We start from the raw sequence: 12624 nt of genomic DNA on the forward strand, positions 1-12624 counted from the left end.
ATTGTAATTTCTTCAGTGTCGTGGGAGCACGTAGGCATGCGCATTTCTCTAGGAAGTGCGGAGCCAATCCTCGACCTTCTATGTTGAGTTCGTATCCCAAGAACAACACTGTATATTCCGCAATGTGAGACTTCGCAAAGTTGAATTTGTAACCGAAGTCTGCAAACAAAACAATAATGCGATCAACGCGACGGAGATGCGGTCCCAACTCGACATCTGTGAGATAAATATCATCCACATACGAGTACGCATCATGGTCTATGCTCTCTAACAGAGAGACCACGCGAGCGGCGAAGACGCCAGGGCTGTTTTTATAGCCCATCGGTAATCTTTTGAAATGTTTTTGTTTGCCACCCGAGGTAAATGCCGTCCACTCACTACTAAGAGAGGACAGGTTATGGCTGTAGAAGCCATTTGAAATGTCAAGTGTAGTTTTAAACCGTTTTCTCACGAGACTATCGACGAGAGCCGAACTGTGGGTATTCTGTACTGCGCATGTCCGGCAATGTGAGTTTAAATGCCGGTAATCCAAAACTAGGCGGTACGACCCGTCAGGCTTCGTCACAGTGAATAAAGGATTAATCATTGGTGACACACAAGTTTCAATAACACCTTGATATTCCAATTGTTCAAGGATAGCCGCGACGTGAGGTCTTGCTTCTCGACGCATGGGATATTGCGGTTGTGGCTGGGGCGTGGACCGCAACGGAATGTCATGGCTGGGAGACAATTTATCCCAGCCTACCTGATTACGATACAGCGCAGGTGCAAGCACCAGAGCCCACTCCTCGGCGAACTTTTTAGCTTGGTCCTTTGGCACTGTATGCGCGAAGGACGGGAGGATTACCTCCTCCCCTCTAGGAGCATCTAAAACGAAAGCCGGGGGCCAATCAGCCTCTGCTAATAGAATATCATATGAAGTGGTCAGATTATCCCAAAATATCCCTTTAATCGTACGTTGTATGTCACCTTCAATCAAAAGGACTATATTATATAGTCTATCAGGGGGAGCCACTCTAGTGTCAGCAGTTTCTACAGTTATGAACGTATCAGTTGCTGTCGCCACCAGATTCTGAAGCTGCGTCCGCACCATCTGTGGCATACCTCGCTGTTAGCGCAGCAACTTTCAGTTTATTGTTAAAGACGTTCCCCAGATATGTAAAATTAGGTACTTTGTCTACAGTATTTTCCTTTACCATAAATGTTCTCGTTTTTGTTTGTTTTGGGCCACACACCATAATAAAAGACTTACTAAAATTTACTTTAAGATCTAGTGCCATCATAAAGTCAGTAAAAGCCATTAAAGCTTTTTGTAGGCTATTAGCAGTTAAAGTCAACAGTACAGTGTCATCCGCATATGATAAAAGGGGAACCCGCTTTCCTCCAATGCTCGGATAGTTCAATAAAAAATTTCTCCACCCCATTTGTATATAAAAGGAATAAAAAGGGGGCCAATAAGCATCCCTGTCTGACACCCTCAGTGGACGCAGTAGGCCTGGTTTTTTCGCCCCCTGGTCCATAACGTATAGAGACAGAGGTTGTTGAGTGCAATCTACGCAACAAAGTAATAAGTGCTTCCTCAAAGCCCATTCTTTCCATTAATGTCCACAACTTCCCTCTATTGACTGTGTCAAAGGTACTAGATAAGTCCATGAAGGCCAGGTGGATTGACCCACCCTTGGCCTTCATGTACTTACCCATAACTAGGGACAGGTTGAGACATTGTTCATTCGTTCCCATTCCCTTCCGGAAACCATATTGTGATTGAGATATAAGACCAGAGTAATTAGCCCAGGTTTCCAGACGGGCGAGAATTACCCTCCTCAGCACTTTACATGTTGCATCAATTAGGGATATTGGCCGATAGCATACAGGATCATTCCTGTTGCCTTTCTTATATATCGGCACCACCACGGCCTCTTTCCACGAAGGAGGGATGGGAACCACTATTATTGCTTTAAAAACATTTGCCAAAAATGGTACCCATAATTGGAGATTGCCCTTAAACATGTCTAGGGGTACCCCTTCTGGCCCTGGGGATTTGCAGAGATGCCTTTAATCAGCGCCTTTTCAACCTCGCTGGCAGAAATAGATAAACTCAGTTGGGTCGCAGTTTCCAAGTTAATAATTGTGTGGTCTTTTTGGTGTTGCAAGGATACGCCGTTTGGATTAAATATTTTTGAAAAATGGTCTACCCAGGATATCCCTGTTATAGTTGATTCCATGTTTCTAACAGCGTCTGTAAAAAAAAGGACGGTTTATGATTTCCCAGAATCCCCTGGAATCCTTGAGAGCGCTAGCTCTCTCCAAGTCTTCCCAGGCAAGTCTTCTTAATTCAACCTTCCTGAACCCAATTACTTGTTTATAAAGTTGTCTTGCCGAACTTATTAAGGCGTTATCACGGGGGACCATGTGCAAGACTTTTTTAAGGTCTTTTTGGGCCCTAGAACACTCTGCATTAAACCATCTAATTTCCTGCGGGGCATTGTTCTCCTTCACTACCCTAGTCAAGTTGTTGGCGACCTCTTTACAAATGTCTTCAAAACACTGTATGACCACCTCCGAAGTAGACGTCTCAGATAAACATGTCAAGACCTTTCCAGTATTAGCTTTGACAATACTCTCTTCAAATTTTACAGCATCTATTTTAGACCATTTTATTTTCACCCCCTGACTAGGATTATAATTCATAGAATATTCATCACCTTTACCTTTTGCTGCCAATATTTGCAGACTAGTCGTCAGAGGGTTATGATCACTAGTAGGGTTAGGTTCTACCGAAAAGCTTTCCAGAAAATGTACGTGATATCAGCATAAAATCTATAGTGTTAGTCCTGCCCCCGCCCATAAATGTTTGATACAGGATAGGAGGGGTGCAAACCAGAGTATCAAACAAGCATTTGCAATGCAATAGGTCTCGCATTAGTGAGAGTTAGAGTTATTGAAGTTGTAAATGATAATGTTTTTACCTATGTGTTTTGTTTTGGCTTGTAGTGGATGTATGTGGTGTGTAGTGGAATTATGTGGGTTGTATTGGAAATGTTAGTTGTAGAACTGTGTGTTGTGTTGTGTATTTGTGCAGTGAAATTATGTGGCATGGTGAATAGATAGTGGTGTGAGCTGCAGAGAATCGACAGAAAGGAAGAATGAGAGGGATAGGTAGCTTGTGTAGGAAGCAGTTATTGTACTTGCGACAGAGGAACAGAGATAGTGTGTAAGAAAGATGGAAAGAAGGAGAGAGAAGGCTATAGCACATAAAGAGGGAGGTTTTGTTTATGCAGAGGAACGCGTGGGTTTGAGGGATAGAAACAATGAAAAGTTACGGGGTAAAAACTGTGCTTGAAGTCCTGAAGTTAAACACATGAAGAAGTAGGAATAGTGCGTGAGAGTGCAAGAAAGATGGTTGAGAAAGAGTTCGAGAGAGAGAGACCTAGAGAAACAAGCGGAAGGGACACCTGAGGGGAGATGAGATGTGGCTCAATGCACAGTGAGAAAAGGTACAGGAAGGTAACATGTGTGAGTATAAAGAGGAGACCGATAGTGTGAGTGAGGTATGAGAGAGGGCAGTGGTATTGTGAGATGAGAGTGGGGAGTGGAAGAGAGAGATGAGAGGGGAAGTGGGAGATAGATGACAGTGTCCACTTGGGACAAACAGACGTGGAGCACTAACAAAAACTGCCTAGTGAGCAGGAAGAACCTTTCCTACTTCCACTGTTATCATAGTGATGTAAGATTTGTGTGTGTGTTCTATGTGGACTAAAATATAATTTCAACAATACTCATGCCATTCATAGAATGCAGTATAGGCTGAATCTGTAGTGGATTACAGATTGTTGCACTATAACACACAACATTGGCTGTTTTAGAATACAGTCAAAAGACAAAATAACATTTACACAAAAGCAGGTTGGCAAAACATTACACCATTTCATTAAAAAAACGCATGTCTTGTTTTACCTCTCTTTAAACCCCATAGCAGAGAGGTAACAATTTACTCTATATATCAAGTTCTCTATCAAGCCCCAACGAATCCACAGGTTAAAAATAGACATTGCTGGTCAATCAAAAACAGACGTGCCTAATAGATTAAAGCTGCATGCCTCAGGATATGTTATAAATTTCCTTCAATGTATCAGCATTGCACTTCTCAACCTCACGTCCACTTATTGGAGCACGTTTGGTAAAGCACTAATTGTACACACACACGTGTGCATGCACCTGAAATTTGAAAGCTTGCAAACTTCACATTGAGGTTTGCTGCTGCTGCCTAGGCTCGACCTCAAAAGGCAATGAACTTTTTAAAAACTTCCCTATGATACATATCCAGAAATCGCTCTACTAAGCAAAATTTCCATATGCATGGTGCAAGGGAAACACGTGTTAGTAATATATTTTAATAAAATAATGCAAGAGGCTTTGCATTCTCAAGTTATACGTTTTGTTTAAGTGAGAGTTTTGTGATTTAATTAGCGAGTCCTAGAACAGTCATACGCCACAACTTTGTCAATCAAGACTTTGTAATATAGGTACCTCTTACGGATATTTGTTCACAGTCATAAAGTTAAAGGGACGTTACATTTTACGGGGGAGACAAAGAAAACAAAACCTAAAAAGACAAGAAATTCAAACATTAACTGACTCACCTTCCATCCATTCTATCAGGAAAGTTTGGAATGAGAGGTGATTAATCCGTGCTATCAGGAAAGGTTGGAGTGAGAAGTGAATGAGAGCCAGAATGTATTGGTATGATAAATGGCACACCCCTCTCTGGGCCTACCACAGTCAGGGCCTGAAAATGAACAATTCCCCACTGTTACTGAAATGTGCCAAAAAGGCAAGTGAAGATAAAAAAAACAGTAACATAAATAAAAGAAAGTTCAGTAAGGAAAAAGGAAAACAATAGTTCAGTTGTAAAGTAGCCCAAGTGCAAACACTTGCAAACGATAAAGCAAAAAAGTTCTTCACAAAATAAAGTTGAATAGAATGCAAAAGAAGTTGCTAGAGAGTTACCTAAAGAGAAACAAATAAAATTAACATGACATTAAACATTTCAGACATATAACCATCAACACAAAGTAAGAAATTGCAAAATAGAGGTTTACAAACAAGAAGATAAAATGTAGAATATATGTGGCAGCCAGAAGAAGACAAACCAGGACACAAAACAAATGACAATAAATATTTCCACTTTAGCCTCACTTATGCTTTTTTATGGTTTAATATTTCATATTTAGTTATTGAACATCCAAAGATAAGAAACACAACTGGAGGCAAACATTTCCGCCCAAGGAATGTCTTGGCTTGCAAGGGAAAACCCCTACAGTCAGGTGTTGTCCCAGAGAGTCTAAAAAGTGTTCTAACACCACTCATAAACAAGTCGATCAAGTAGTTGTCATCATGAGAACATCACAAACACACATCCCTGTCCCCACTGTAATCAGTAAAGCCCAATGGTCATTAAATGCACTGGTTTTCTCTGTATCCATCACAAACACCACATATTTTGTTTGTTTGCACAGGAAACAATAAGCACCTTTTACTATATGGTCAGAACCCAAAGCAAACTCGGGCTAGGATGAAGTACACTACAAAACTGCCATATATACATGCAATAACAACTCTGCTCGCCATCCCCATCATTTTCTCGAGAGGGTGTCAGTCGCCAGGGCCTTAACCAGCTTCACCTTTAACATGCCACTTCTGTTGAGAATCAGAGATTGTGATAATTGGGCATGTCCGCCAAAGCCTCAACGTGCATTTCTCCCCATGTATGAGGTTCATGTTCTGAACATACAAATCCCCAGTACCAAACCAATTTTCCAGGACACAGTCCCTTTCACTGCAATAGCATGTCAGAAGCCCAGATAATCCACTGCTACAATAAGTGATGCAGAAAGAGTGCTAGGCAAACTGGGGAGAGGCGACACTGGGGCACCTTTTCCATAAGCAGGAGCCAGACTCCTGGAGCCTGATGGTAGCTGTAGTCATTCCTAGAGGGCAGCTCCACAAATTCGTGAGCAGCATACTCAGCGTGTCATGCACAAAATGCTGGGAAGGCTAGTCCGTGATGAATGGCGATGCTACAGAATACTATTTTCCAGTTCTTGCTCAATAGTTGATGTTAGTTGTAAACAGCGCACACTGGGACCTGTTCTTCCTGCGATGTTAAAGCAAATACAGAGCGAGAACAGACATAGAAGTCGAACTACACGTAGACAATTATTTGCGTTTTTTTTAAATATTTTTAATATATATGCTTAACTATAATGAAGGCTTCACATTTGATGATAAAAGTGGCTGCAGGAAGGGGAGGGGGATCTCTATGTATGCAGCGTGGCCTAAGTAATTAAGGGCGTGGCTTGAAACATAAATGCATGCTTAATCTTCCCATGCCTACAAAGCTCAGAAAAGCAGAGTGAGTAATGCGAAATGACAGATTTTCATTTTAACCACATAAATATAATTTGTATATAGACATTGAAATGAAATGTCACACGTACTGTTTCTGTGGGAGAGCGAGCTGCAGTGAAAATTTGTGTGGGTCTTGAAATAGGAGTAGAAGTACTCATGTAGCAGGCGTTGGGTTCAAAATATACCAAGCAAAGAAAACAGTCAAGCGTCCGCACACTCACTTCACCCACACTAGATAACAAGCGTTTGGGCACTATTAAAGAATGCTTCTCTTAACACAGCATACACTCGTAGACATGCATGCTGGTCTCAGGGAATCCCTCCGCACCACAAAGGCTCACGGATGTGGATGCCTGCTTATGCCCCAGGGACACCGAAGAGTGCACACACAACCAGGAGCCTGCAAGGAGGTCCCTGTGTGTGCCCCAGGGGTAAGGTGGAATGCGCGCTCGATCAGCGCATCAAAATGACTCAGTTACACCAAGTCTGAGCAGAGGTTGAGGCCTTAGGTAATAGGGTAGTACTGCAGAGGCAAAACGAGTAGTTAAAAAGCATTCGTGGACAGGAGGTCTTCTTTAGCCAGGGAACAGAAGGTGCGAAAATAGTCCACTAAAGACCAGATAAACAACCAAGGCGTAAGGATACCGTATGCTGTGTGGGAGGAAACAAAAACAAAAGAAGGAGGGACAAGAGAAAGGATTGACCACTACCAAGCAAGTATTTTTTGAAGGACAGTGAAACAAACAAATGAAATCAGTGGGCAGGCTGTAAGCCCACAAATATATATGTGTGTGTGTATGTATATATATATATATATATAAGTATATACTAAAGTATATACAAGAGGTCTCGAAAGCTCCACTTAAAAAGCAGAGGTCATTCACTATAACTATATCTTTTAATGCTTCGCCCTGCGAGGTATGTTTAAAATGAGCAAAAGATTGGTTTTCAAAATCTAACATCCACATGCCGCGTGCTTACTATAACGGCATAGGGTGCAATTAAAATCTCCTGTCCATATTATGCATACAGGGAAATGAACACAGCCGTATTAATCTCCTCTTTAAGGGTGTTAATAATCCCACTCTCATTTTGATCAAAGATATTATAATACCAATTAATCAATAGTATTGGGACTTCAATTAAATTAGAGATCAAGATAATCTGGTACCAGGGCGAGTCTACGACATTCTCTATCTTTACTGATCCGTATTTGACAGAGATCATGGCCACTAAACCTCCCTTTGCCCTCCCTGCAAGTGACGGAGTTGCGTCTACTGTAAATGAACAAAAGCCGTCAATAACCACTTCAAGCATTTATTTCACTTACCTGTGCCAGGCTTGGATTGGTTCTAGAAATAAAGTAACTTAATAATATTTTTATACAAACAAAATTGGTCTGAGTTAAGTCTTTGAGTGTGTGACATCATTTGCTGATTGAGTGTGTACAACACATGCTTAACACTACCCTCTAATAAAGCCTTACTGCTCGCCCACACTACCACAAATAGAGAGTAAGGTGCTATCTCCTTTTACCTCTTCCTACCTCTGGGGTTCCACTGGACTCTGTGTACACTATACCTCATTTTTGTATAGTATATATAGAGCCAGCTTCCTACAACTACTGTGAACGAAATTAAGATCTGAGGTTTCTGAGTGTCCCTCAGAAATATTCAGAGCCATTCAAATGTAACACCAGCATGCCTTGATAAGCATCAGACTGGACAAGGACATACCTTACAGAAATTGGTTGTAAGGTTGTGTCCTTGCTGCAGTCTTGTTTAATAGCTTAATGAGTGATCTTCTTAGAAGTGGTAATGGCTTTGGAATATTTAGCCCTAAAGTTGTGCAACTGATGGCATGTCAACTTATGTACACCAATGATACAGCATTAGCTCACCTGACTTCGAAATGTCTGCAAGAATAATTGAAATTACTATGTACAAAGATAAAACTGCTTATTGTTAACACTATTAAATACAAGGTTATACGTTTTGCTGGAGACATTGTCTAAATAATTTTGAATAGAACTTTAAAGTATTGCAGATCAAAGTACTTTATTGTTATCAAGAATGCTGAAAATCTGTGCCCGGACCTGCTGAAATACTATCAAGCATCCCAGCTATGTATTAAAGTGGAGTGGTTGGTTAGGGAATTGGGGGAGGAGGTGGCTTTATTTGAAGCAAGCATTGGCAGAGAGGGCCCTGTTGGGAATACCATGGCTACAGAAGGCCCTGCACACCAAGAACTTGCACCAAATGGAGGTAGGTAGGCCTGGCCTGGGGTTATGGGATTTGTTGGCACTCAGTTTAATAGAAGGGTCTCGCAACATTTCCATCTACATACTAGCCAATCCATGTCACCCAATTATTCCCTGATACAGGTACTTTTATTTATTTTTTACCTCTTTTGGGGATATTGTACATTGTTACCACTGTGTTTGCATTACCACTGAAACAGCGTGTATGCACCTTATGACGTTGGGTAGTTACCTAGGTGGCCCGGATCAGTCAAACAGCTTTTTCCAGATTTTCTCAAAGTAGGTGCCTTTATGCATAGAATGTAGGAAAGCTTGTCAAGTTTCAATCTCTTGTATTGGTTTGGATCCACAAGACAGTGGCATGGTTGCAATTTTCTTTAAGTGTGCTGCAATTTATTTTCTTAGCTGCCCCTAATATATGGGCCAACTGTAACGCCCTGAACGTCTCAGGATCGTTTAACAGACACGACAATGAGGACGCAACCACTTGTGAAGGGTTAGTTCTTTTAATGAAGGCAAATAAAATACAAAGAACAAACAAAAGTTATAGTCACTGCAATCCTCCAGGCTAAGTACGTTACCAGCCCACAGCACGGATGGTCCTAACCGTCCTCTGCATATACGCCGATCCCGGCGTATGCCAACAGAGGGCAGAAATGAAATGGCCGACAATGCCAATCAGTAGGCTGTGAGGGGCACGAAGAGTGTTGGGGAGAATCGAGGAGTCAGGGAAACACCCAGCCGGGGTCTCTACCTGAAGGGAGCAGCCGCTCAACCTCTTCCTCAGACTGCACCGGGACGCGGAGTCACCTCCTGGTGATGCGTCACCGATACCCCAATCACAAGCAAGAAGACTGAACCGAGAGCAGCCGCTCGATCGATCCTGTGGACTTCCGAGTCTGTAACGCGGCAAACACCTCCTGGTGTGCGTTACAGCTGGCAGTCCCTGTGTCTCTGGTCGGGCTGGGAGTTACGACTCCAACCAGCAAAAGCGCCACTGCGCTTGGACTCAGCCGAGTCAAAAAGCGAAGCTCAATGGTTGACCGGTAGAGCTTCCGGGTCCTTCACAGGTGACGATGGGGCAAGACACGGCCCAGGGAGTAACGACTCGACCTACCTCCGTTCTTGCCTTACTGGAGCACCACTCCGGAACACTGCTCTTCACGAAGCAGGTACGTCGGTGTAAACACAATATCCGACCGCCTTGTACCTCCCGGTTCCTCCCTTTATAGGGCGTGTTTCCCTTGAGTTATGTAACAGCTCTCCTGTTTACATAAGGGCATGTTTCCCTTGAGTTATGTAACAGCTCTCCTGTTTACATAAGGGCATGTTTCCCTTGAGTTATGTAACAGCTCTCCTGTTTACATAAGGGCGTGTTTCCCTTGAGTTATGTAACAGCTCTCCTGTTTACATAACCTCTCAACCGCTAAGCATCCTGGGAGATGTAGTCCGTTTTCGCTGGTTACCGTTTTCCTCCCCTCGTATGACAGGAATTCTTGACACCAACACTGTTCTCCGTGCCTTCCTCATCCCTCATGGTATGGCTCACCTCACTGAACAAAACAACACTAGGGTTAGCCTCAACTAGGACTAGTGCTACATGACTATTTCCTTTTAAAACGTTTGTATCAGAATACCATCCACCTTATGAGTTCCTAGAAGTTGGCAGACAGTACATTGTACCAGAGGCCCAGACATGCATTGATCATCTTCAGGAATGTCTGGGCGTGTTTTGTTTATTAAATCAACGAGGCAAAATTAAATTTAGTCACATAATGAAACATTGAAGTATGCAGTCTTACTGCTGCTCTTCTGTCCTCAATAGCTGAATATTTAATTATAGTCACTGTAACTGATTCTAAAAGACAGCTCACACCCTGAATTCTGGACAGAAATACAGATAAGATAAAAAAATGTGAAAGCTTTGCTTATCGGTATCAACTGGTTTGCAACTTGTAGTCCTGCAGATTCACGTGTTGTGTGCTGTGCACACTTGTCATTTAATTTTTAGTTGGGACCGTTACAAGTTGCTTTTCCTCGAAGAAGTAGTATATCAAATATACAATAACTTGAAGGTAGATGGTAAACCCATTTCTAGGGTATATAGAAATCTTGTGACTACTAATCTATTAGGGAAAGGAAGGGTGGCGATAACATCGAGTCGAGGCTGAACTCCTTTCTTTAAGAATGGGCTCAACGACATAGCACTTTGCAAGGAACTTTCTGGAATAGATGTTTCCGCTCTCCCTGGCACATCACTCCCAAGAGACTTTTGGTCATCACTGACATCTTTCTTGGCTGATCAGACTGACCAGTGGGATATATAAATGATGTTACATAAGATCCTATTAATTTGTTGTTCATGGTGGTTTGAGATGTACTTAACATCACTCACTGTCAGTTATATGCCACGTGGAGAGAATAATGATTGGGCAAGAATTCTCATTTTTTCTCATGATCCACAGATTGGGGTCTGTTGAGATACTTCTTTATATGCTGTACCATAAACCACCTGTTTGTATCTGCTTTGACCTGTTAACTAATAAAATAACAATAGCTAAAAAAATTGAAAAAGTGTTTTGTTTTTCCCCCTTTAAAACCACAATGCACCCTAACACAGACTCAACCTTAGATTTTGCACTCCCTCCCTCCTCCCCTGCCCCAAAGTATAAGTGCAATCATGCAAAAATGCAGTGTTATAATGGCAGTGTACTGGCCAAAAACATGAAAGTACTAGAGTGTACATAAATGACTCTTTTCACAGATCTACCCTGTACTCGATTTCGGTGAGATTTGAAGTACGTGGTAATCAGCAGCACATTTACTGGCTATGTAGCTGTAGATCTCAAACAGTGCAATTAAATAATACCGATTAAATCCATTATGGCTCTTTCATTATGAGTGCAATGTGCCTTTGGTGATGTAGTGTGTACCTAATGTAACCTACTTAACTAAAGGCATCTGACAATCTACCTTGCCAAACCTACTTCAGATCTCGGGTTGGCAAGATATGACTGTGCAAACCCACACAAATGTGTTTGTGCTTCTAATGGAGCAAGTAGGGTCATCATAGTACCCCAAAGCCCTACGGACATCTAATTTATGTAGTTCTTTTTCCATTTTCGAAGACTTTGAGAGAAAAAAAGTAATTCCCTTTGACTTGAAAAAAAAATACAACCGTAGCAAAAAAGTAAATAGAGTGACAGCGCTGCACAATTCTTTCTTTGTAAACCTGTAAAAAGGATTCCTCAACTAACAAAGCTTGAAGTTAAGTAACTTTCCTGAGAGAGATAATTGCTACAAGCAAACATTCCTTCCTAGAAAGGAACTGCAATTGCCACAGGTTTGAGGGGCTCAAAGGGTGCCCCTATAAGTCGAGTGAGGAATATGTTAAGGGCCCAAGTAGAAACAAGGGCAGCCTTGAAGAGATTACCCTTTTAAACCCTTACATAAATGCATTACTCAAAGATATTTTAAAAATACACTGACCTATATTTTGAAGGCATGCAGCAATTGTGCTTAGAGTTTTCGAATGAAAGGGCAGGCTAGCCCATACTTTTGAGTAACAGGTAACCTATAACATGCTTGACTGTGGCTGGTAATGACTCAATGTGGTGAGGATAAGAGTAAACAGTAAAGCTGTTCCATTTTGTCTCATGCCTGAGTTAAAGGGTTCTGGCTGCTATTATGATTTGAGTGCTTTATTATGGTAGCTTCAAATATGCACTTTCCAAGGTCCCATGTGCCAAATCTCAAAACTAAGCTACAGTAGTTGGGATGCAGTAGCCACAGGTCTGGATGGAGTTGAGGTTTTTCGTTTGTCTACATGGGCTAAAGTCGAATACCAGGACTTGCGTTCCCATGTTAGAGCAATGAGAATTGGTGTCATTTTAGGTAACGGTTTAATAATTTGGATATCATTTAATGCCAGAAGGTGAGCTATTTGTCTCTGA

The 12624-nt window shown here is 41.8% G+C and overlaps 1 protein-coding gene across 1 annotated transcript in view; it reads left to right on the plus strand.

The window, feature by feature from the left end:
- The window catches only part of ATG2A (autophagy related 2A), a 2561659-nt gene that overhangs the window by 371444 nt on the left and 2177591 nt on the right, over nt 1-12624 (plus strand). The gene's annotated exons all lie outside the window — the stretch shown is intronic.

The sequence above is a fragment of the Triturus cristatus genome, chromosome 9, assembly GCF_964204655.1.
Source record: "Triturus cristatus chromosome 9, aTriCri1.1, whole genome shotgun sequence".
Lineage (NCBI taxonomy): Eukaryota > Metazoa > Chordata > Amphibia > Caudata > Salamandridae > Triturus > Triturus cristatus.